The sequence below is a fragment of the Panthera pardus genome, unplaced genomic scaffold (assembly GCF_024362965.1).
Source record: "Panthera pardus isolate Hobbes unplaced genomic scaffold, ASM2436296v1 HiC_scaffold_7, whole genome shotgun sequence".
NCBI lineage: Eukaryota > Metazoa > Chordata > Mammalia > Carnivora > Felidae > Panthera > Panthera pardus.
The window spans coordinates 8,212,003-8,236,462 of NW_026527002.1; positions in this window are offsets into that span (position 1 = coordinate 8,212,003).

The window sequence follows — 24,460 nt, forward strand, 5'->3', positions numbered from 1 at the left end:
GGCGCCCCCTTTCGGCCGGGAGGAGTCAGAGCCCCGCGAGGTGGCGTCTACGCCAGCGCTGTCACCACCGCGGTCCTTTAACCGCCTGGGAGAGATGACCGGGAGATTGCGATCTAAAACCTGAGAAACTCCTCTGCCGGGCGCCCCTGCCCCTGGTCTCTGCAAAATCAAAACGACGCCTGTGGTTTTTACAGCGCAAATGTTTCTTCCCATACAAACCGAATCACTCGTTCTCTGAGCAGGTGGGTAACATCTCTGAGTGTAACTCACCTGGATATTGGGAAAAATGACTGACAGGCTGGGCGTGTTGTTTTTAAAGTGAGTAGGCCGTTGTTTTCATAGCCTGAAATACCTTTTCGTGATACTTTGCCTTCTGGCTTCGCAGACCGGTAGAAGCATGTAATCCGTTTCTAGAAAGCACCTGAACTTGGGTTCTTTCCCTCCGGGAACGTGATGCCTGGCTGCTGGGATTATCCTGGAGCGTGTTGTGCCTCCAGAGGCCCATCCTGGCGACCCAGGCTCTCTCCCTAACTCTAAACATGTATCCCCTCTCTGTTCGGATAAGTAACATCGGAAAAGACCCTTCGAGATCGCCTGAGTGTATGGGACAAAGTACAGTGGAAAAACTTAAGAGCGGTCAACTGACTTGGGTAGCCAGGAGAGAGAGCATAACGAGGACACGTGTACTGAAAAATGGCAGAGTGGTTAAGTAGAACGACATAGGGACGGTGGGTTTTGGTGCAGGGCAGAAGGAAGGGTAAATAACCTCGTTATTTTACAGGTGAACTGTTGGGTGCATGAGACTTCTTTGCTCCGACACACTGAACTGGTGGGCAGAGCTCTGACCCCTCCAGCTAGGGCTCCTTCTTGAGCCCTTCTCTTCTGTTCCTTGAAGGGAAATGATGTTTGAAACTTTCATGAAATAACAGCATTAACTTACTTATTTGGTGATAACTGGGCAGAGCTACTAGCTGGCTTTCTTTGACTCACAAAAATATGTATACTAGGTTTTTCTGCCATTTAACAATTAATTTCAGTGTTAAAATTTGTACCTTTCTAGTTCATTTTATTCTAAAATGGCATCCATTGGCTGTAAAAAAAAAAAAAAAAAACACAAACATATCCATAGAATTTACAGCAGAAAATCTGAAAACCAGAATTCTTAGTTTACTAGCTGTAATCTAAATGAGACTTCGTAACTTAGGGTTTGACTGTGATGGCGACCAGTAGGAATGCTTAAGTGTATTTGTGATTTTTTTTAGGAACAAATCTGGTCCATCTATTCTTAGGTTTGTTTCCCCTCAAGCACTTGAGAAAGCGGTGAACAAATTAACTTCCTTGACCACAGAAAAGAATTTCAGTATAGGAAAAGGCAAAATGTGGCCCAGCATATATGGGAATAATTCTTGATGTGACCAGAACTAAGGAAACAGCTGGTTGAGGTAATATTAGAAGGCTGTAGTGAAAATTTACAAAAAAAGAAAAAGAACATAATGAAAACACCGCTACTTTCATTTTTTAAAAAATATAATTTATTGTCATATTGGCTAACATACAGTGTGCTCTTGGCTTTTGGGGGTAGATTCCCCTGGTTCATCGCTTACATACAACACCCAGTGCTCATCCCAACAGGTGCTCTCCTGTTTTCCCCTCTTCCCCCACTCCCCCCCATCAATCCTCAGTTTGTTCTCTGTACTTAAGAATCTCTTTTGGTTTGGCTCCCTCCCTCTCTGTTTGTAACTTTTTTTTCCCCTTCCCCTCCCCCATGGTCTTCTGTTAAGTTTCTCAAATTCCACAAACGAGTGAAAACATATGGTATCTGTCTTTCTCGGACTGCCTTACTTCACTTAGCATAATACCCCCCAGTTCATCCACGTTGCTGCAAATGGAATGATTTCATTCTTTCTCATTGCCAAGTAGTATTCCATTGTAACATCACTATTTTCAAATTTACGTTTAGTTCAAACATTTTGTCGTATTTTTCTCTTTAAAGTTAATAGCTCCTGTAGTCCCCATATTAAAAAAAAATTTTTTTTTAATGTGTATTTATTTTTGAGACAGAGAGAGACAGAATGTGAGCAGGGGAGGGGCAGAGAGAGGGAAACACAGAATGTGAAGCAGGCTCCAGGCTCTGAGCTGCCAGCACAGAGCCTGAGACGGGGTTTGAACTCACAAACCACAAGACCATGACCTGAGCCGAAGTTGGATGCTTAACCGACTGAGCCACCCAGGCACCCTGAATAGTCCCCACATTTTAATTAAAAATGTAATGTTCTAACATTAGATGTGAGACATTCATGGGAGAAAAAGTGAAAATTAACAATTTATCCAAAAGAAGAAGAAAATGCAGAATGCCATCCATAATGCCATAGATCAATTACTAGATACGCTTATCCTTTGATGGCTTAATCAAAGGATATGCATATTATGCAAATCAGAAATACTTTGGTGTTATGTAAGTTGCCCTTTAAGGCTATGCTCAAATAGATACTTCTTCCAGCAGTGTGGTGATTACATTCTCAACATCTCTATTCGTAGACTTCCTTTGCTGATTTTTGTAGGTCTTTTTTTTTTTTAACGTTTTATTTATTTTTGAGACAGGGAGAGACAGAGCATGAACAGGGGAGGGGCAGAGAGAGGGAGACGCAGAATCTGAAACAGGCTCCAGGCTCTGAGCTGTCAGCACAGAGCCCGACACGGGGCTTGAACCCATGGACCGCGAGATCATGACCTGAGCCGAAGTCAGCCGCTTCACCGACTGAGCCACCCAGGCGCCCCTTGTAAGTCTTTTCAAATGATCTTATGAAGACTTCCTTTCTGTGGACAGCCATCTACTGGTCTTTTGCTGTAATGACAGCGTCATCATAACTTCTCACCAAAGGAAATTCATAGAAGTTGAAAATGACTTCATTCATGGTACAGATGGGTACATTGGTGAAATAATGAAGCCGTATTTTCAAATGAATGTGTCAAGAGGCTGTTTAGACACTGTGTTCTTTGCAGAGTTTATGATCTAAATAAATTCGTCTTAAAACTTCTGTCTGAAATTTAAGAATAAAAACCAGAAAGGGTTGAAAACTTTCTCTTGTGGTTACCCGTGTTGTGTTGGTAGGGGAGTGAAATATGGAGGCAATTCCTTGTGTGCCAGGATTACATGTGTGTGCTTAGAACAGTGCTGGGTGTATGGTGTATTCACATCAATTTGTTTGATCTTCACATCGACCCCCCGGAACGTATTTTATACATGAGGAAGCTGAGTTTAGGTGAGCTGCCCAAGGTCACAGGAAAAGCCGGTGTTTGAACCTGTGCGGTCGAACTCCAGCGTTTGTACTCTTAGCCACTACGCTATGGTGTCTCTCACTTACAGAGCTCTTATCATCATCATCAGTAGTTGTACCTATGTGCGAGGTGTAAAAGCATAGAAAGGCTTTCTGTATTTTACTCTAGCTGAAATCAGAAGTTTCATTGAGCTACTAATGTGTCCACTGTAAGGCAGAATCCTTATTTTCTTTTAAATTTTTTAAAATGTTTATTTATTTTTGAGAGACAGAGAGAGACAGAGTGTGAGCAGGGGATGGGCAGAGAGGGAAGGAGACAGGCTCCCAGCTGTCAGCACAGAGCCTGACGCGGGGTTCAGATTCATGAACCGTGAGATCATGACCTGAGCCGAAGTTGGATGCTCAATCAACTAAGCCAAACAGGCACCCCAGAATCCTTTTCATTTAATTCTTTGATTTTTTTCCGGTTTGCAGTTCTGTAGATACCCAAGGCCACTTAACTCTCTTTGCTCTTAAAACGGTTTCACAAAAGTGAGCAATGGACCAGAACTAGGGACACAGATCTTTTCATTGAGAACGATTCATACGGAACACTCATTGGGTTGGTAAGTTTCCACCATATTTAACTGCAGAGCTCGCAGAATTCTTTGTAGGGGTGGAAACTGAATGTCCGATCCACCAGACCTGAGAGTACTTCTCTCCCTGCTTTGTTTCTCCTGTTCCCAGGCCCGCAGGCCTAAAGATTCTAGCATTTCTTGAAATGCAACCTGAAAAATGGGTCTACTTCTGTCGCCTTGTGCCATTTCCTAGTTTTAGCAGATAACCTGCAGAGGACTCCCATGGTCACACTTTTGTGATCCTGATCTCACACAGGGGAGCCAGGTACCTATCAATCATTTTTCCCCCCCTGGGGTTGTGCTTTTCATGTTGCATAGAATTGGCACAAGTCTTTAGAAAATATTTCTACCATTTGCCTCCCTTTGTGAGAAGATTGGAACCTATAGCTTTCACCACACACGAATGCTGCCACGTTGCCTTTGTGTGGTGGACAGCCTCAAATGTGGCCCCCAGCGATCTCCGCCACCGTGTTATTCGTGCCCCTGTGGAATCCCCTCCTCTTGAGTGTGGGAACATGTGAGTTGCCTCTGAACACGAGAATTTAGCAAAAGTGCTGGGACATTACTTCTGTCAATAGATTAAATGGGGTTCTGACACCTGACTATCTAGAAGACTCTCTCCCTTTGTTGGATTTGATGAAGCAAGCCGCCACGTTGCAAACTGCTTTAGGGAGGGACCCACGGGGCAAGGAAATGAGGGCAGCCTGTGGCCAACAGCCAGCAAGAACTGAGGCGTCCGGTCCAACATCCCTGAAGAACTGAAATCCTACCGACAGCCATGTGACTTTGGAAGCAGATCTCTCCTTTCAGACGAGACCTCAGCCCTGGCCGATACCTTGAGTGCAGCCTTAACAAGAGACCCTGAGCGGAGAGCTTCCTAAGCTGAGCCTGGATTCCTGATCCACAGACCCTGTGAGATAACGACCGTGTTGTTTTCCTCTGCTAAATGTGTGGTAACTTGGCAATAGATCACTACCACATTGGATACACACAACATGTTTGAACTGATGAAATGAGCTGCAAAGGGTCATGTAGGAGTCCCCAAAGGGTGACCTGAAGTGATATTTGATCATCATCTCTCGGCCTTTTGGCTAAGATCAAGTGAAGTGATATTTGATCAGAGGGTGTTGAACCGCTTTGCCCGTGTCGTTGCGGGGAATGCAGAATCATAGGCTGCTTGCGTAAGAGATACCTGTTCTTCAGAGTTCCTTCCTGTTGCCTTTGTGAACTGTTGCTGGCCTGTCAACGGCATGGAGGCTGCCCTTTCTCGTAATCACGAGGCTCAGGGTGTTCCTCCGGTCAGCTTGTCCCCACGGGTATCTCTCAACTGGCCCTGTGTGGTGAGGAGTAACTTTCGAGTAGCTTCACTACCTCCCTTAATGTTCTTTAGAGCCAAACTCATAATTGTAATTTGAAAGATCTTTATTCTCTGCTGGTAAACTAGCCATTTGAAACACACTTCAAGTTTAGACATGGTCTTATTTCTGCTTTCTTTTTTTTCTTTTTATTAACAAAAAAAAATTTTTTTAACATTTATTTATTTGTGAGAGACAGAGCAAGATAGAGCACGAGCAGGGGAGGGGCAGAGAGAGAGAGGGAGACACAGAATCTGAAGCAGGTTCCAGGCTCTGAGCTGTCAGCACAGACCCTGATGTGGGGCTCAAACCCAGAGACTGTGAGATCATGACCCGGGCTGAGGTCGGATGCTTAACTGACTGAGCCACCCAAGCAACCCTCTTTTTTTTTTAAGTGTATTTATTTTGAGAGAGAGAGCATGAGGGAGGGAGAGAGAGAGGGAGGTAGAGAATCCCAAGCATGCTCCGCACTGTCAGCACAGAACCCAGTGTGGGTCTTGAACTCACCAACTATGAGATCATGACCTGAGCTAAAATCAAGAGTCAGGTGCCTAAACAACCGAGCCACGCAGGCGCTCCTTTTTCCACTTTCTTTTATTACGTCGATTCATCGCACAGATCTTTATGGATTGACACCTGTGTCTCGGCAGTTACAGGCACTGGGAATACGATGGAAAACGAGACCCTTGTTTTCATTCCTGCCTTACGGAGCATGCCTTTCAGTGGAGGAGACGGATAACTGGCTGTAAAATAAGTGGGAATTTCAGCGGTGATAAATTCTATGAAGAAAACAGCACAGGATATGTGCATAGAAGTTGTGGGGTCTGCAAGGGCCTCCCGAAGAGGCACATCCCTCGCGACCCCTGGTTGCAATCTACAGAGATTACTTCTGGATCACTTTAAGCAAATTAAAATGTGGCAGGGCTGCAGAACCGGCTTCGGAGGGTATGCCGCAGTTGTCCCGGGGCTGAGCCCTGATGTTGCAGTGTCCCCTTGTGACCCCAGCTGTGCTGCACCGTGGCCACTGGACAGTGTATCGAAGCCCCTGCCTTGACGACCGCTGGAAACCGGATCCATGTGCCGCTGCAGTCGTCGCTCCTTCCGGATTCGGCCCGGTTCCTTGTTTCTCGATGCCAACATCTGATGGGCAGAGCCTAGCTCGTGTGGCCGCGGCCAAGTTGCCGGGAAAGTGATGTCTGGCATTTTCAGCTGTGTAGCCAAAGAGAACAGCAAGTGACTCTGGAGGTGTCACTGGGCAGAGCATGGGATCACAGGAAGGAGCCAGCGAGGGAGTAAGCTGGGGGAAGAGCTTCTTAGTCAAAGGGGACAGCAGAGTCCCCAGGGGAGAAGTAACCTTGTTTGTGAAAAAAGGGAAGACGCAGCACGGTGGATGAGAAAAAGGTGAACGGAATTGGAGTTAAGGAGAGGGCAGAGCCGGGTAACGTGCCTTGCGAAGTAGGATTTGGAGCCTGGGTCTTATTCTAAGTGCAACAGAAAACTGCTGCCCATATTAACTTCCTATGGCTGCTGTCAAAAATTACCAACATGTGGCTTAAAACAACACAAACTTATTCCCTCACAGCTCTTGACAGGGATGGTTCCTTCTGGAGGCTCTGAGGAAGAATCTGTACCATGCCTTCTCTCCGCTTCCAGGCCTCTCTCCTACCAGGACGTGGCATTCCTTGTCCTGTAGACTCATCACACCAGTCTCTGCTCTGTCTTCACATGGCCATCATCCTGTGCCTCTGAGTCAAATGTCCTTCTTTCTAAGGGCACAAGTCATTGGACTTGGGGCCCACACCAAATCCAGAATGATCTCATCCCAAGGTCCCTAACTTAATTGCGTCGACAAAGACTCTATTTCCAAATAAGTCCACATTCACAGGTACTGGTGTCAGGGCTTCGACATATTTGGGGGACATTACTTACGACACCACCCAAGGGTTTTTGTCCGGGGAGGGCTACGATCTGATTTGTGTTTTGAGGAGATGAATTGTAGGAGGATGATGGTGAAAATGAGAAGTTAGGAGGCTGTTGCAGGTAGGATGAGCTTAGTGTTATATACAAGAGTGGTAGCCTTGGCAATGAAGGCGACTGGAGATCGGAAACAGAGTTTGAAAGTCGATTCTATGGCACTTGTCGATGGGTTGACTGTAGGTACTCGGGCAGGAAAAAAAATCAAGAATGTCTCTTGGGTTTTAAGCCTGATGAACTAGGCCACTCACCGGGGTGGAGAGGCCTGCGGAAGGGACAGGTTAAGTGAAGATTGACAGTTCTGTTGTAGACACGTTCAGTCCCAGATGAATATTAGACATTTAAAGCTATGTATACCATGGCTGTTTGAGCCTCAGGCGGAAGGAGATGTCAGTCGTACTGATGCCGTCTGTATTGCACGTTGTGATATGTTGGTTGTCGTGGGTTACTTTGCTTTTTAAAAATATTGCACTGCCCTATTGCTGTTCTTTACTACTGAGTTTTTTTGGCACTCCTTAAATATTATACCTGAGGTGATTACCTCCTAAGGCCTCACCCTGGTCCTGGCTCTGATGGGCGCGGGTAGGAGAGGCAGCTGTAGGGCAGCAAAGGGCGCACTGATAGGAGCTGTGAGGACATGCTTAAGTCCACTGCTGGGGTGGCCACCTCGCAAGGGTCACGCTATCTACACGGGCCTCAGTTTTCTCATTGTAAAAGGAGGGTGTTGGACTATGTGATCTTCCAGCTCTGAGAAGCTACTGCATGGAAATAAACAGATGCGAGAATATCTCTTCACCGCCAACATATTGCCAGACACGCAAGATGGCTTCTGCCTCTTTTGTCCCTCCTTCCTGCTCCCCAACACTGGGGAGTAAGTAAGTAAGTAAGATATAGAATCCACAGGGGAGGAGGCTTGAAATGGCAGATGGGGACTCCTCTCTCCCCATTCAAGTCCTGTGGTCTCAGGTGGCCATTCATCTGATTTGGCCAGGGCAGCCTCAGTACGCGACCAAGGTGTTGTTTTGACCAGCGCCAACTTTCACTCAAGAATGCTCCGATTTGGATTGTTAATGTTATGGTCTCTTTACTCAAGCACAAGTCCGACGGGTGATAGCGAGGAAAAGCCTTCAAATTGGATCAGTTTAGGGTTTTAAACTGCATTGGGACTGAGTTTTAATAACCTGAAGTTAGCAGAGAGTCTTTGACTCTTCCCTAGATTTTAATTAAGGGATGGGAAAAGATGAGTGACAAAATGCAATTGAAACCAGTAATTAGATTTAAAAAAAACCTTTTCCTTGTTTATACCTCACTGGATGGGACACATCAAGAAAATAATTGATTGCTAAGAAAGACCCTCCACGTTCTGAGATTATTTTTTAAATTATGGTTTCTTTTAGTAATTTTCATTTTGGAATGAATTTAGGATTTTGTCAAATGCCTTTTCAGTAAGTAAGTAAGTAGGTGTTCATACTAATATGGTGAATAGATTTCTTAATATTGAGCCTTTTTTTTTTTTTTTTTTGCATTCCTGGGGAAAAATATCTCTTCACAAAACGTATTACAAATGAGATTGTTTGTTTTTTTTTTTAATTTTTTTTTTTTCAACGTTTATTTTATTTTTGGGACAGAGAGAGACAGAGCATGAACGGGGGAGGGACAGAGAGAGAGGGAGACACAGAATCGGAAACAGGCTCCAGGCTCCGAGCCATCAGCCCAGAGCCCGACGCGGGGCTCGAACTCACGGACCGTGAGATCGTGACCTGGCTGAAGTCGGATGCTTTAACCGACTGCGCCACCCAGGTGCCCCACAAATGAGATTGTTTTTAAGATATGTGTGTGTGTGTGTGTGTGTGTGTGTGTGTGTGTGTGTGTGTGTACATATTTATGTCCTGGCATCAGAGAAACAATTTGGAAGCTTTCCTTCATTCTGCACAAAGTTTATATAGTAGTGTGGTTATGCGTGTCTTAAAAGATATGGTAGAATGCATGTTTTATTGAGAGGTAACTCTAAACATTAATTTCTTCTATGGTAATTAATTTGCCTTGGTATCTCTGTTCTGGGGTCACTTTTAGCAATTTATAATTTTCTAGAACAGTGATTCTCAAACTTCCCATTCTTAGTAACTCTTCATATGCTTCCAAATTATTGAAGACTCCAAAAGCTTTTGTTTATGTGGCCCGATGTCTCTTGGTGTTTGCTGTACTAGAGACTAAAAATGAGGAAGTCTAAAAACATTTGTTCATTATTTTAAAAAATTATAAACTTACTCATTGTTAACATTTTTATGAAAAATAACTGTATTTTCATTGTTTTATATTTTTGCAAATCTCTTTAATGTCTGGCTTAATAGAAGAAAGCTCACTTTTCATAGCCGCTTCTCCATTCAGTCTGTTACAGTAGGTTGCCGCGGCTGATGTGTAGAAATTCTGTGTGAGCACAGATAAGAAGTTGGAAAAAGGAGAAGAATTTTAATAATCTATTCGGATATTTGTGGATAATCTTCTTTGATGCACTTACACTGGATAAGTGGCAGTTTCTTAAAGACTAATGACAATGAGAATCTGAAACCACATCAGTGGCCTTTTTGTACTCTCCTATAATAATATCTATTTGTCCCGCTTTCACTTTGAATGGACCTTTTACCCCTACTCGTGCATGATTTTGTGACGTCTTGCATTGGTCACTTGGAAAATATTGGCTTCTGAACTTATGCAGATTTTCTACATGTTGACATATTTCACTTAACAATATTTTAAAAATTACATTTCTTAACTATCACTACTCAATTTGTCAGAAAAGTCCTTTCAGTATTAGGAAGCTGTGAAGTTCATGGTGGCAGACATAGGTTTTCCAAAGTCCTCTGACTTTTGGAAACTAAATTCCACTTACAAACAATATGAAGGATAGTAGAAAAAGACACCACAAGGGAGCCACAAGTCTGCTTGAAGGCTCAAATTTTGTCATTAGCAATTGGCTGTTAATTGTTTTCCTTGAAGTGACAGACTCCGTGCATTTAACGTGTACTTCCAATTTGATCACACAGATTATTAAAAGGAAAGGATGGAGATTTAGTAAAATTGATTAGTTTTACCGCTTTTAGCATTCATCTAAGATTGTTGCGGGTTTTTTTGTTTGTTTGTTTTACTGAGCTAATTAAGCCTGACTTAATATATTTCAGAGCCATTTGGAGTATTTTGTTTTCTGTGCATAGTCTATTGGTATCCTCTACCCCTGTTTTTCTATTAGGTTATTTGTTTTTATTCAGGTATTTGGTAGGAGCTCTCTGTTACGCGCATTAGCTCTTAATCTGTGATCTGCGTTGCAGATATTATGTTTCGGTTTGTCAGTTATCTTCTAATTTTGCTAATGTCAGTTTTTACTATGCAGAAGTTTTATTTTTTTGTTGTCATTAATTACACTTTTATTCCTTTGGATTTGGGGTCATACTTATCTCTCACGGCTTCCTTTTTAAAAATTTCCATGGCTTTTTAATGATGCTTCTAAGGTTTCATTGTTTATCTTTATTTCTTTGATCCTTCTGAGATTTATTCAGATATAAGATAGTAGGTGGTTTCAAATTACTTTTTTCCAGATGTACCTAGTTGTCTCACTTAAAAAATACACCTAGAATTTCTTGATCTCTATTATAGATGTCTTGTATGGAAAATAATCTGTCAGCACTTATTTGCTGAACTGTGGTGGTATGTTAAGTGTGCCACGTGCGTGCTATGTACTTTTCCATATGGTTCTCTTTATCTCACCTTATCTTTATCTTATCAATGTTGAGAGTGAAAAGAGTGGTTGAAATAGAGCCCATTGATGTGCATTATGTTTGTTTTTCATTTTTAACAGCTTTGTTGAAGTATAATTAACATACTGCGTATGTTTACTATTTTTTTTTTTTTTTAATTTCAAAAAAAACTTATTCTCTGGCTGTATCCACAGAAGCGACCCGGGGGCAACAACAACCCAATAACCATGAGCTCAACTAGTGCCTGTGTTGTGGTGTCTAAATACCATTCCCCACTACAATAATCCAGGGCTTATTGGAGGGATACCTGATTCGGGATATGGGCAGGAATTTACAACATGAGCTTGGGACATCTTGTTGTGTCACAGAGGAAGGAAGATTAATGGATTATGTCAAAAGAACAAAGGCCAATCAATATGAAGAAGCTTCCATTAGACAGTTATGAGATCATTTGAGTATCAAAATAATAATGACTAGAATTGACACATTGAATATATAAAAAACAATGAATTTACAGTGATACCCAAAGAGAGCAAGCAAGAGTGTGTGTGTGTGTGTGTGTGTGTGTGTGTGTGTGTGTGTGAGAGAGAGAGAGAGAGAGAGAGGAACAAGACTATAGAGGAAGAAAAGAAAAATAACTAAACTCATTGGATGCCTAGTAAGTAAATAAGGCACTAATGCCTTATCGTGAAAACTGGAAATTAGAAGCAAAAATTAAGCATTTATCTTGATTTTCTTATACATACTGTATTCCCACCAAATGGTTCTATTTTATATGGGAGAGTTCCTTTTTTAACAGAATTTCAAATACTAAATAGCATAGAAACAGTAAAATTAGGATGCTATCATTTTTACAATTCCTAGTTAAATAATTGAATCAGGCAGGGTATTTGGGTGGCTCAGTCAGTTAAGCATCCAACTCTTGATTTTGGCTCAGGTCATGATCTCACTGTTGGTTCACAATCTGAGCCACACTATTAGCATGGAGTCTGCTTAGGATTCTCTCTCTCCCCCCCCCCCCCCATCTCTCTGCCCCTCCCCGGTTGTGTTTTCTCTCTCAAAATAAATAAGTAAATTAAAAAAAAATGGAATCAGGCAACACGTAACGGATGGAACCATTACAGGAAAGAAAGCTCGAGGGTAATCTTACAATGGGGAGATTTACCGAACCCATTCATCCATCTTAGTATCTCTAAAAGGTGGAGAAAGTAATGTGTTTCTCCTGGGGTAAAGTAACCAGCACCACATAGGAAGTATTCTTCCTCAAAAAGTTGAACCTGAATTTAGTCAAGGCTCTGAAACTAAATTCCACTTACAAACACAAGGGAGCTGCAAGACAATTCTGGCATGTGAGACATTCTGTAGAAATGTCTGGTTTCTGAAAATGTACAACCAAAGAAGGGTGGACACTCTAGACTAAAGAACACCTAAGCACAATGTGTATACCTTATTTAAATCCTGATTCAAACAAAATAATCATAAAACCTATTTTAAGGCAATTAGGGAAATTTGATTGTTGACAGATTATTAGATGTTAGTAAGGAATTATTGTTGATTAAAGGGGATAATGGCAATATGGTTATGTAAGAAAAAATTCATATTTTTAGGAATGGAAATGGTGTTTGCTTTAAGATATTTCAGCAAAGAAAAAAGTAGAGAGAAAACTAAATGAAGCACATTTGGCAAAGCTGTGGTAATTGTTCCGTTTGAAAATTAATTATACTGGCTCCTCTACTTTCATATATGTTTGAAAATGTTCATTAAAAAAACACTGTGAGATTATTTCAGAAATTAAATCAAGTAATGATGAGAGCCCGAACTAGGATGAAGACAGTGAGGCAGTTTTGTGTTCCCAACTCCTAGCAAAATGCCTGATACATATTAGATATTCAGAACTACTTTTAATGAATAAATATACAATTCTTTTTTGAACTACAAGTTACTTCAGGAAAGATGCTCTGTCTTTATAGTTTTTGTACCTCTCACATATCCTATTCATTTCTTCAACACATATTAGTTGATCAGCTACTATGTGTCAGATATTGTTTGAGGGCAGATACTTTGAGGCCACATTTTCTCTCATGGAGCTTACATTCATTACCTGACATAGCGGATGAGGATGGGTTATTTTTTGGAAAGGTAAGCGAATAAATAGAATAGTTTCATATCATAATATTTCTTTCTTTATAGAAAATAAAAGATGAGTGGTATAGAACAGAGAGTGACTGGGGAGTAGAGTGTGATGGTTTCTTCTTAAGATAGAATATTCAAGGGAGGACACATTTAAGCTGAATTCTGAATGATGATAAAGAACTAGCCATCCCTTGCTGGGAGAAGCTTGGTATATTACAGGACGGGACGAAAGATGGTGTGTTTAGGCATGAAAAATAAGGAAGAAGGGTGAAAGGTAAAGTCTGAGAGATAGCCAAGGCCCAGATCATGGTTTGATCAGATTTAGGTTATGAATAAGATGTTTGGGTTTCATTATGAAGGAATGGGAAGGCAATGTAAATTTTTTAAAAAGCTTATTTATTTATTTTGAGAGAGAGAGCAAGTGGGGGAGGACCAGGAGGGAAAGAGAGAGAGAGTCCCAAGCCCCAACATGGGGCTCAAACCCACCAACCGTGAGGTCATGACTTGAGCCAAAATCTCGAGTGGAACAACTAACCTATGAGCCACCAGGGCACCCTGGTAATGTAAATTTTGAAGTAAGAAAGTGGTATGAAATGATTTAGGTTTTAAAAACCTAAACTAGGCTGCTGCACAGAGAATTAACAATAGCAATGCAAACTATTAGGAAGCTTATACAGTTGTCCTTAGTAATATAGATGATCAGAAGTCCTTGAATTTGGGATGTAGTTTTGAAGTAGACATGACTAGATTGGGCTCGGAAGGTAGAGGAGAAAAAGAATCAAGACGACTTCTCGGTCTTTGCTTAAGCAAATAGGTGCATTTGGGGAACATTAACTGAGCTAAAGAAGACTTGGAAAGCAGTGGGAAACAATCACTTTGTTTTGATCAAGTTAAGTTTGCATTGTTAATAGAAAATGAAGACATAAAGGAGGCAGTATGATCTTGCTCTGAGCTCAAAGAAGAGATCAAGGCTGGGAATATAAATTGGGGGCCCATTAGCATGGGGATAATCATGGGACTGGATAAAATCATGCAAGGAGAGTGCAAACAGAGAAGAGAAGAGGGTTCAGGACAAAGCCCTGGATCCTCAGCATTTAGACAGAGGAAAAGGAACCTGTGAAGTAGGAGAAAAATAGAATAATGAAGTCAAGAGAAGAAAATACAGTATTTCAAAAAGCAGTACTCAAACTGTGTTAATATTGCTTGGAGGTCAAGTAGGAATGAAGAGAGAATCCAAAAATCAACCAATGTGTTAAAGGACAGAAACCACATGATCATTTCAACAGATATGGAAAAAATTCTGACAGAGTTCAACATGCCTTAATGATAAAAACACTCAACAAACCAGGACTAACTAGAATGGAACCTCCTCAACATGATTAAGGGCTTCTCTGAAAAACCCACAACTAACATCCTACCTACTGATGAAAGACTGAAAGCTCTTCCCCTTAGATCAGAAACAAGACAAGGATGTCCACCCTCATAATTTCTATTCAGTATTATGCTGGAGTTTCTAGCCAGGGCAGTTAGGCAAGAAAAAAATAAAAGAAAAAGTCATCCAGATTGGAAAGGAAGAAGTAAAGCTATCTATTTACAGATGACATTATCTTATATATGAAAAATCCTAAAGAATGCACAAACCCATTTAGAACTAATAAATGAGTTCAGCAAGATTGCAGGATGCCAAATTTAATATATGAAATTCAACTGGATATTTCTAAACTGAAGCAATGAACAATCCAAAAATGAAATTTAAAAAAAGATTCCACTTCTAATGGTATCACAAAGGATAAGTACTTTGGAAACAATGTAACAAAAGAAGTTAAAAACTTGTAATCTGAAAATTATAAAAGGTTGTTGAAAGAAATTGGAGAAGACCTAAGTAATTGGAAATGCATCCCACGTTCATGAGTTGGAATACTTACTATATTGTAAGATAGCAATACTTTCCAAATCAACATACAGATTCAGTTCAGTCCTTATTAAAATCCCAGTTGGCTTCTTTGCAAAAATTGTCAGGCTAATCCTAACACTCACATTGGAAATAGTAAACAGTCTTGAAAAAGCAAACGAAAGTTGGGGGACTCACACTTCCTGGTTTTAAAACTTGCTACAAAGCAGGAGCGCCTGGGTGGTGCGGTCGGTTAAGCATCTGACTTTTGATTTCAGCTCAGGTCATGATCTCGTGGTGTGTGAGACTGAGCCCTGCATCAGGCTCTGCACTGATAGTGTGCAGCCTGCTTGGGATTCTCTCTCGATCTCTCTCTACCCCTCCCCCACTTGTGCTCTCTCTCGATCTCTCTCTCTCTCTCACTCAAAATAAATAAACTTAAAAAAAGGAAAAATAAAACTTGCTACAAAGCTACATTAATCAAGGCTGTGTGGTACTGGCATAAGGACGGATGTATAACCCAATAGGATAGAATCGAGAATCTGAAAATAAGCTCTCACATTATAGACGGTTGACTTTTGAAAAGGGTGCCAAGACAATTCGGTGGAGAGAGGTAAGTCTTACTTATGCCATATGCAAAAGTTAACTCAAAATGTATGTGAGGCTGAAATGTAAGAGAGAAAACTTCAAAACTCTTAGAAGAAAACATAACTCTTGGTGAACCTGGATTTGGCAATGGTTTAGAGCTACGACAGCAAAACTACAGTCAACAAAAGAAAAAAAGATAAATTAGACTTCATCAAAATTAAACCATTTTGTACCGCAAAGGACACTGTCCTAAAGTGAAAAGATTGGGGCGCCTGGGTGGCTCAGTTGGTTGAGCGTCCCACTCTTGATTTCAGCCTGGGTCATGATCTCACGGTTCATGAGCTCGAGCCCTGAGTAGGGCTCTGCACTGACAGTGGGAAGCCTACTTGGGATTCTCTCTCACCTCTCTGTGCCCCTCCCCCACTCACGCGCGCTCTCTCTCTCTCTCTCTCTCTCTCAAAATAAATAAATAAACATTACAAGTGAAAAGACAACCTATATAATGTGAGAAAATATTTGCAAACCATATATCTGATAAGGGATGCATATATAGAATATGTAAAGAGCTCATATAATTCCATAATACAAGACAAATAACCCAACTGAAATATGAACCAAGAATCCAAATAGAAATTTCTTAAAGGAAGATACACAAACGGCCAATAAAAATATAAAAAGGTGCTCAACCAAATTAACCATCAAAGAAATGAAAATCAAAACCATACTGAGATGCCACATCACACCCACTAGGGTGGGTACAATTAAGGAGGCAGTTAGTAACGAGTATTGATGAAAATGTGCAGATTGGGAACCCCCATACACTGCTGGTGGAAGTGGAAAATGGCTCAGCTGCTTTGGAGGACGGTCTCAGTTCCTCAAGAGGTTAAAACTCTTCATCATCCAATTTAGACACTTCCCTCCTAAATATATATACCTTAGGTAAATGAAAACATATCCACACAGAAACTTGTATGCGAATGTCCATGGCAGGATTATTCATAAAAGTCAATAAGTGGGAACAACTGAATAGATGCACAAAATATGGTGTGTGTGTGTGTAATGTTATTTGAATATAACATAGAATATTATAGGGGCACCCGGGTAGTTCAGGCGGTTAAGCATCCGACTTCGACTCAGGTCATGCGTGATCTCAAAGCTCGTGAGTTCAAGCCCCACGTCGGGCTCTGTGCTGACGGCTCAGGGCCTGGAGCCTGCTTCAGATTCTGTGTCTCCATCTCTCTCTGCCCCTATCCTGCTCACGCTCTGCCTCTCTCTCTTTCAAAAAGAAATAAACATTAAAAAGAATTTTTAAAAAAGATATTATATGCATTATATATATCATATTATTGGGAATAAACCATTAAAGGAATTCACCTTGAAAACATGAGGCCAAGTTAAAGAACCCAATCAAGAAGACCACATAGTATATGATTCCACTTACCTGAAATGTTAAGACTAAGCAATTCTGTAGAGATAGAAAGTAGATTAGTGTTTACCTGAAGGCCGGGCGTGAAGGGACAGTGGAGTGGCTGCTAATAGGTATAGACAGAGATTTTCTGGGGGTGATGAAAATATTCTAGCATTGATTATGATGATGGTTGTACAGCTGAACGTATTGAAAACCATTTAATTGTGTACCTTAAATAGGTGAATTGTATATGTGACTTATATCTCAAGAAAGCTGTTTTTAAAAGACAATGACGATAGAGAATGGACCATTTGATTTCATAAAGTGGATGCAGTGGTGTTACCTTGACGTGAGATGTTTCAAGACAGTCTTAGCGTGGTTTGAAGTGGAGACTACGCTTCGAAAAACTTTTACTTTAAGTGGAAGCATGTGGCTGCATCAGCCATTTATTTCGTTTCGGAACACTTTTTGACTCCTTAATGTTTTATTGTGATAAAAAGCATAAAATGTACCGGTTAAGGCTTTAAGTTTCAGTTCAGTAGTGTTACATGTGTTCACCTTGTTGTGAAAGGATCTTCAGAACTTTTTCATCTTGCAAGTTTGAAGCTCTCTACGTATTAACAACTCCTCTTTTCCTCCTTTCCCGCCCCTGTTAATCACATTCTAATTTCTGTTTCTATGAATTTGACAATTTTAGATACCTCATATAAGTGGAATTGTATCGTATTTGTCTTTTTATGACGGGCTGTTTCACTCAACCTAATTTTCTTAATCATTTTCTTCATCATTGTCGTAGCACATTGCCAGATTTCCTTCCTTTTTAAGGCTGAATAATATTCCAGTGCATGTATATATCACATTTTGTTTATGTATTTATCCATTCATCTGTTTATGGACATTTGGGTTGTTTCCACCTCTTGGCTATTGTGACTAAGGCTGCAGTGAACATATCTGCTGTGGAGATATATCTTTGAGACCCTGCTTTCAATTCTTTTGGAAATATACTAGAAGTGGGATTACTGGATTGTAGGGTAGTTCTAGATTAAAAATTTGAGGATTCTCTGTACTGTTTTCCAGAGGCTGCACCATTTTACCGTCCTACCAACAGTGCCCAAAGGTTCCAGTTTCTCTACATCTTCAACCCTGGTTTTTTGTTATTGTTATTATTTTTTTATTTTTATAATAGCCATCCTGATGGGTGTTAGGTGATACCTCATTTTGATTTTGATTTGCATTTCTCTGATGATTAGTGATGTTGAACATCCTTTCATATGCTTTTGGCCACTTGTATGTCTTTGGAGGAAATGTCTATTTAATTCTTTTTAATGTTTATTTTTTTATTTTTGAAAGAGAGAGAGAGAGAGAGAGAGAGAGAGAGAGAGACAGTGCAAGCAGGGGAGGGGCAGAGAGAGACGGAGACACAGAATCCAAAGCAGGCTCCAGGCTCTGAGCTGTCAGCACAGAGCCCGATGCGGGGCTCGAACCCACAAACTGTGAGATCATGACTTGAGCTGAAGTCAGATGCTCAACCGACTGAGCCACCCAGGCGCCCCAGGAAATGTCTATTTAAATCCTTTGCCCATTTTAAAATCAGGTTATCTGATTTTAGTCACTGAGTTGTATGAGTTTGTTACATATGCTGGGCATGAAGCCGTTATCAGATGCATGATTTGTAAATATTTTCTCCCATTCTCTAGGTTGTCTTTTCACTCTGTTTCCCTCATGTGCAAATGTTTTTAAGTTTGATGTAGTCCCATTTGTCCATTTTTACTTTTGTTGCCTGTACTTTTGGTGTCAAATCATCGTTAGGTCCAATATCATGAAGCTTTTCTTCTGTATTGTCTCCTAGGAATTTTATTTTATTTGATTTTTTCTTTTCTTTATGTTTATTTATTTATTTTGAGAGAGAGAGAGAGAACAGGAGAGGGCAGAGAGAGAGGGAAACAGAGAATCCCAAGCAGGCTCTGTGCTGTCAGCACAGAGCCCGATGTGGGACTCGAACTCACAAACCGTGAGATCATGACCTGAGTGGGGTGCTTAACCGGCTGAACCACTCAGGTGCCCCTCTCCTAGGAATTTTATATTTCTAGGTCTTATGCTTAGGTCTTTAATCCATTTGGAGTTAACGTTTGCATATTTTATGAGGTAAGAGTCTAACTTTATTCTCTTGCATATCCAGTTTTCTCAGAACCATTTGTTGAAGAGGTTATTCTTTTCCCATTGAGTGGTCTTGCCATCCTTGTCAAAGATCATTTGATTGTATATGTAAGGGTATATTTCTGGGCTCACTATTTTATTCTATTGGTCTATTTGCCTATCTATGCCAGTAGCACGCTGTAGTTTGATTACTGCAGTTTTATTTTATTTTATTTTACTTTATTTTTTGTTTCAAGCGTTTGACTTAAATTCTAGTTAGTTAACATACAGTGTAATATTGACTTCAGGACTAGAATTTGGTGATTTGTAACTTACATGTAACACCCAGTGCTCATTACAGTAAGTGCCCTCCTTTTTTTTTTTTAAATTTTTTTTAATGTTTTTATTTATTTTTGAGACAGAGAGAGACAGAGCATGAATGGGGGAGGGTCAGAGAGAGGGAGACACAGAATCTGAAACGGGCTCCAGGCTCTGAGCCGTCAGCACAGAGCCCGACGCGGGGCTCGAACTCACGGACCTCGAGATCGTGACCTGAGCCGAAGTCGGCCGCTCAACCGACTGAGCCACCCAGGTGCCCCAATGCCCTCCTTAATATATGTTGAATCAGGAAGTGTGAGCACTTCAACTTTGTTCTGTTTTATCAAAATTGTCTTGGCAATTTGGGGTCCCTTGAAGTTCCATATGAATTTTAGGATGAATTTTTCTCTTTTTGAAAATTGCCATTGGGTTTTTGATAGGGATTGGGTTGAATTTGTAGATTGCTTTGGGTAGTATGGACATTCTTAATAATATTAAAGTCTTCCAATTAATGAACATGAGTTGTCTTTCCACTTACTTGTTCTTTAATTTCTTTCGGCAATATTTTGTCATTTCTAGTGTACAAGTCTTTTAACTCTTTGGTTAGATTTATACCTAAGTATTTTTTTGCTTTTGATGTTATTGTAAATTGGAATTGTTTTCTTAATTTCCTTTCCAGATTGTTCTTTGTGAATGTATACCAATGATTTTGGTGGCCATTTATTTTTAAATAAGTATTTTCATTATAAAGAATATTTAGAAATTGGAAAATAAGAAAAGCTTTTAAAAAATAAAGAGACATCCACAGTTGCCCCAGACAAACAAGAATTTCAGTCTTCTTCTACATGTTTTGAAAACAGTTTACTTAAAAATGTTATAACCAAACTGATAAATAATTTTGTATTCTGCCCCATTCACTTAATGAGGTAGTATAGCCATTTCTGTATTATTATAATCATCATAATGTTAAATTTTTAAAAATATTTATTCATTTTTGAGAGACAGTATGAGCAGGGGAGGGGCAGAGAGAGAGGGAGACACAGAATCCGAAGCAGGCTCCAGGCTCCGAGCTATCGGCACAGAGCCCGATGTGGGGCTGGAACCCACAAAGTGTGAGATCGTGACCTGAGCCTAAGTCGGACGCTCAACTGACTGAACCACCCAGGAGCCTCGATCATCATAACATTTTAAATCAACTGTTGTATTGTAATTTATTTAACCATTTGGACATTTATCTTGTTTCGAATTTTTCTTGAAATAAATGGCTCTTAGTGAACATTTTGTTAATTAAAATGCTTCTTTTGTAGCATTTCCTAGGATCGCGTTCCAGAAGCATAATTACTGAATCGGCGAATAAAAATATTTTTAAGGTTCTTGATACATGCTGCCAAATTGCAAGTGCTTTCCAAAAAATTGCAGTAGTCTGTATTGTGACCAGCAATATATGAAAGACTGTTTTACCACAACTTCATTAGCATTACGAATTTTGTTCACGTGTCTGTTTTTCTCAACCCATTGTCTGCATTTTATTTCTTAATGTCCAGAACTTATGATCCTTATGTAATTAGATGTGGCAATCTCTACGGTTTTTATACTGCTTTTATAAAACTTTAGAAATTGCTTCCTCCTTCAAATTTATATTAACTATTCAGTTGTCTTCTTCCGGCTCTCTAATCCACCTGGAAATGATATTGGTGTGTGATATGTAAAGTATTTATTAAAAAATACATACATAGTTTTAGTAAAACTTTTGGTGGTAGGCTAGAAGCTCCTTGAAAATAAGAAGCATGATTAGGGGTGCCTGGGTGGCTCAGTCGGTTAAGCCTCGGACTGAGGCTCAGGTCACGGTCTCACGGTTCACGGGTTCGAGCCCCGCGTCCGGCTCTGTGCTGACAGCTCGGAGCCTGGAGCCTGCTTCGGATTCTGTGTCTCCCTCTCTCCCTGCCCCTCCTCCCCCGCTCACACTCTGTCTCACTCTGTCTCTCAAAAATAAATCAATGTAAAAAACGACATTTTTTTTTTTTTTTTTAAAGAAAATAAGAAGCATGACTTACTCACTCTTTGGTTTCCTCCACTTTCCCAGACAGAAGACTCCCTAAACACAGCCTCTGTTTCTTGGCGCTCCAGCAGCCCAGGCTACAATCAGGAAAGATGGGTTCTCCTCTCCCGCCCTCTGCTCAGAGACACTAACTGCTTGTCCCCTTGCTAGGGTCATGACAGCTTCCTCAGGGGCTGCTGCCTCTGCTGTTCCTTGAGGACACCTACCTTTGCAGGGTCAGGGAAAAGGCTACCCCAGCTGTTAGCCAGCAGCGCCCCCTGGCGCTTCTTTTATTTTAATTGTTCTGTTTCACTTGTTCATACAACCGTCCGTCCTCTCCACTGGATATTTTTCCTGGAAGACACCTCGAAAGATCTTCTTTCTCAGCCCCTAAGGTAGCCTGAGCTACCTGCTCTGATAGTCTTTTCAGAATACATTTCTTTTCCATTCCAACGGCTCCTCCTTAGTTAAGGAAATGCCACTATTTCCTGGTTGCGTTTTTATCTTTTTGATGGGGAGAGGTGGAGGGGTTGTGGGTGGGGGGCTCAGCTATGAGGCCCAATTTCTTTTTGTTTTTAATTTTTTAATGTTTATTTATTTTGTGTGTGTGTGAGAGAGAGAGAGAGAGAGAGTGCGAGAGAGGGTACGAGTGGAGGAGGGGCAGAGAGAGGGAAACACAGAATCTGAAGCAGGTTCCAGGCTCCGTGCTGTCAGCACAGAGCCTGACTCGGGCTCGAACTCACGAACCGTGAGATCATGACCTGAGTTGAAGTCGGACACTCAACCAACAGCCACCCGGTGCCCCAGAGCCCCAATTTCTTAGTGATCTCTTTCATGAAATCTTTGAGGCTTTTACAAACAAAAGCCCAGTCTGGCCTTCCCACTGCCTTCACTGATGCCTGAAGTTAAAAGTTCCAACTATAGCTCTGACTCTGGGACCTCATTAAATAGTTAAAAAAAAAAACACCCTAAAAAACAACTCTTGAAAATAGAATTTTAATTCCTGAGGAAGAATCTATAAAATGGGGAGTTGGGGAGGGTACAACTAAATGAAATCTAAAAGTAGTCTTCAAATCGAATTAAAGCCTATACTGGACAACAGACTTGTTAGAAAAAGAAATTTGAGTTTGTCTCCATCATTTTCTCTCCTAACATCTGGTCAGGGTTCTAATGAGTGCCAGAATGGCCAAAATGTGGACAGCAAGAAATCCAGAAGACAGAGCCTGAACAATCCACTAATTGCATAGTCAAGCCTGAATTCAGTCCGCTCTATCACAGAAACAGAATTGTCCTCGTGGTGGGTAATTCTAGCTGAAATTAATAGCAGGAAATTGAAATACTTATGGAAAGAAACACTTCAGCAGACAATTAATAAGAGTGACATGATCTATCTAGAGTAGACCGGCATGACCCTGTCATGACAGTCAGTTGAGAAATAGGGGAGAAAACGGGTGACTTTCCTGTCTTTTTTTCTTTTTTTTCCAATGGTTTCTTCTTCAGACTGTGGAAGAATCAAAATTCCTTAACGACTTCAGTAAAGATTACTCAACGTTTGACAAATGTTTGGTCGGACTGACTGTCCCGTGTGTTCTAAGATGATTCACTGTTCCTGAAAGGGGGGAAATCTACTTCCAGTTCTGAAGTCAGGGAAATTCTGTAACTTGACTCCCGTGTAAGGGGACTTGCTCCTGGCACGGGCTGCCATTATTCTGTCCAGTTTTTCTCTCCTTTCCCTTCAAATATCTTCTGGCCCTACTCTATCATTCCAGAGACCCTTAGGGTGTCCCTCTTTGCAATTTGTTGCCCTATTCAGCAGTGTGCCGGAAGCTGTCTTGTCCCCCACTTCTGCTTTCCTTAGCCGAATGGGTGGCTTGCTCCTTCTGTCAGGCTTCCCCCTTCTGAGGGAGCCCGCCGTGTTTCACCAGGCTAGTGTGAAGAAAGCGTGGATGTCGCAGAGTGAGTTGATTCACGAATATTAAAGTCATCAGAGATAATATTTACTTCCGTCTCTTTGATAGCGTTTCTTAAAATTCCTTTTGTAGAAAAAGGCACATTAACATATATCCCTGCCATCCACCTTTTCCCGAGACACGCCCACCCGTGTTTCCTTTTTCTTTCTCAAAGTTAGTTTTACTTTTCTTCGAAGTCAAATAGTTGCACTAGAATTCGTGCAACAACAGCAACAACAACAAAAGGCCTCTAGGATGCCGCATCAACTCTCGGAGTCTTATAACCATTTTCAACTCCCTTCTGCTGGTGGTTTTGGTATCTGTGTCTGTGCCTAGAAGTTGTGTGCTTATGGGGACACTGCTGGAGGTTTTTTTTTTTTTTCCCCTTAGTTTTAGGAACTACCCATTGATACCTATGGACTTCTGTCTTCGGAAGATTAGGATTTCGGTTTTTCCCATTCCCATCTCCAATACCTATAGTCAAAACTCCCCTCCACTGGTCCTTCTTTCATTGTTATAGCTTTGGTTAGATCAACATACAATGTGGTGTTATTATAGCTACATAGGGCTATTTTGAACTGAACCGCTTTTTATGCTGTATTTGCTTTTCTTGTATTGCCCAACTTTTTGTGTCCCCTCAAGGTAATACATTTTTTGTTGCATTCGCTTTGTTTTCTCCGTACTCATCAGTTAACCCTGAGCTCTCCTCAAATTGGGGAAATGTTCTTTCAGTGTATTCAAACACAGATATTCTTTAGTTTTATCTTCTTGGGTCTTCAGATTTGCTCTAATTTGCCCTACTGCACGATTGGTAACTTGTGATCTTCATTTACCATCATCTTTGGAGATTCCCTTTGTCTCTCTATTGAGTTGTATCTATTTCTTGAATCGCATATTTTCTTCTTTTTTGGTTCCTACTTATGCTTTGGTGGAATACCCCCTCAAGTAGTTTCCTGAGAAAGGGTGCACAGGAGTAAATTGAGATCTTGCATGCCTGGAAAGGTCTTTAGTCAGACACATTCA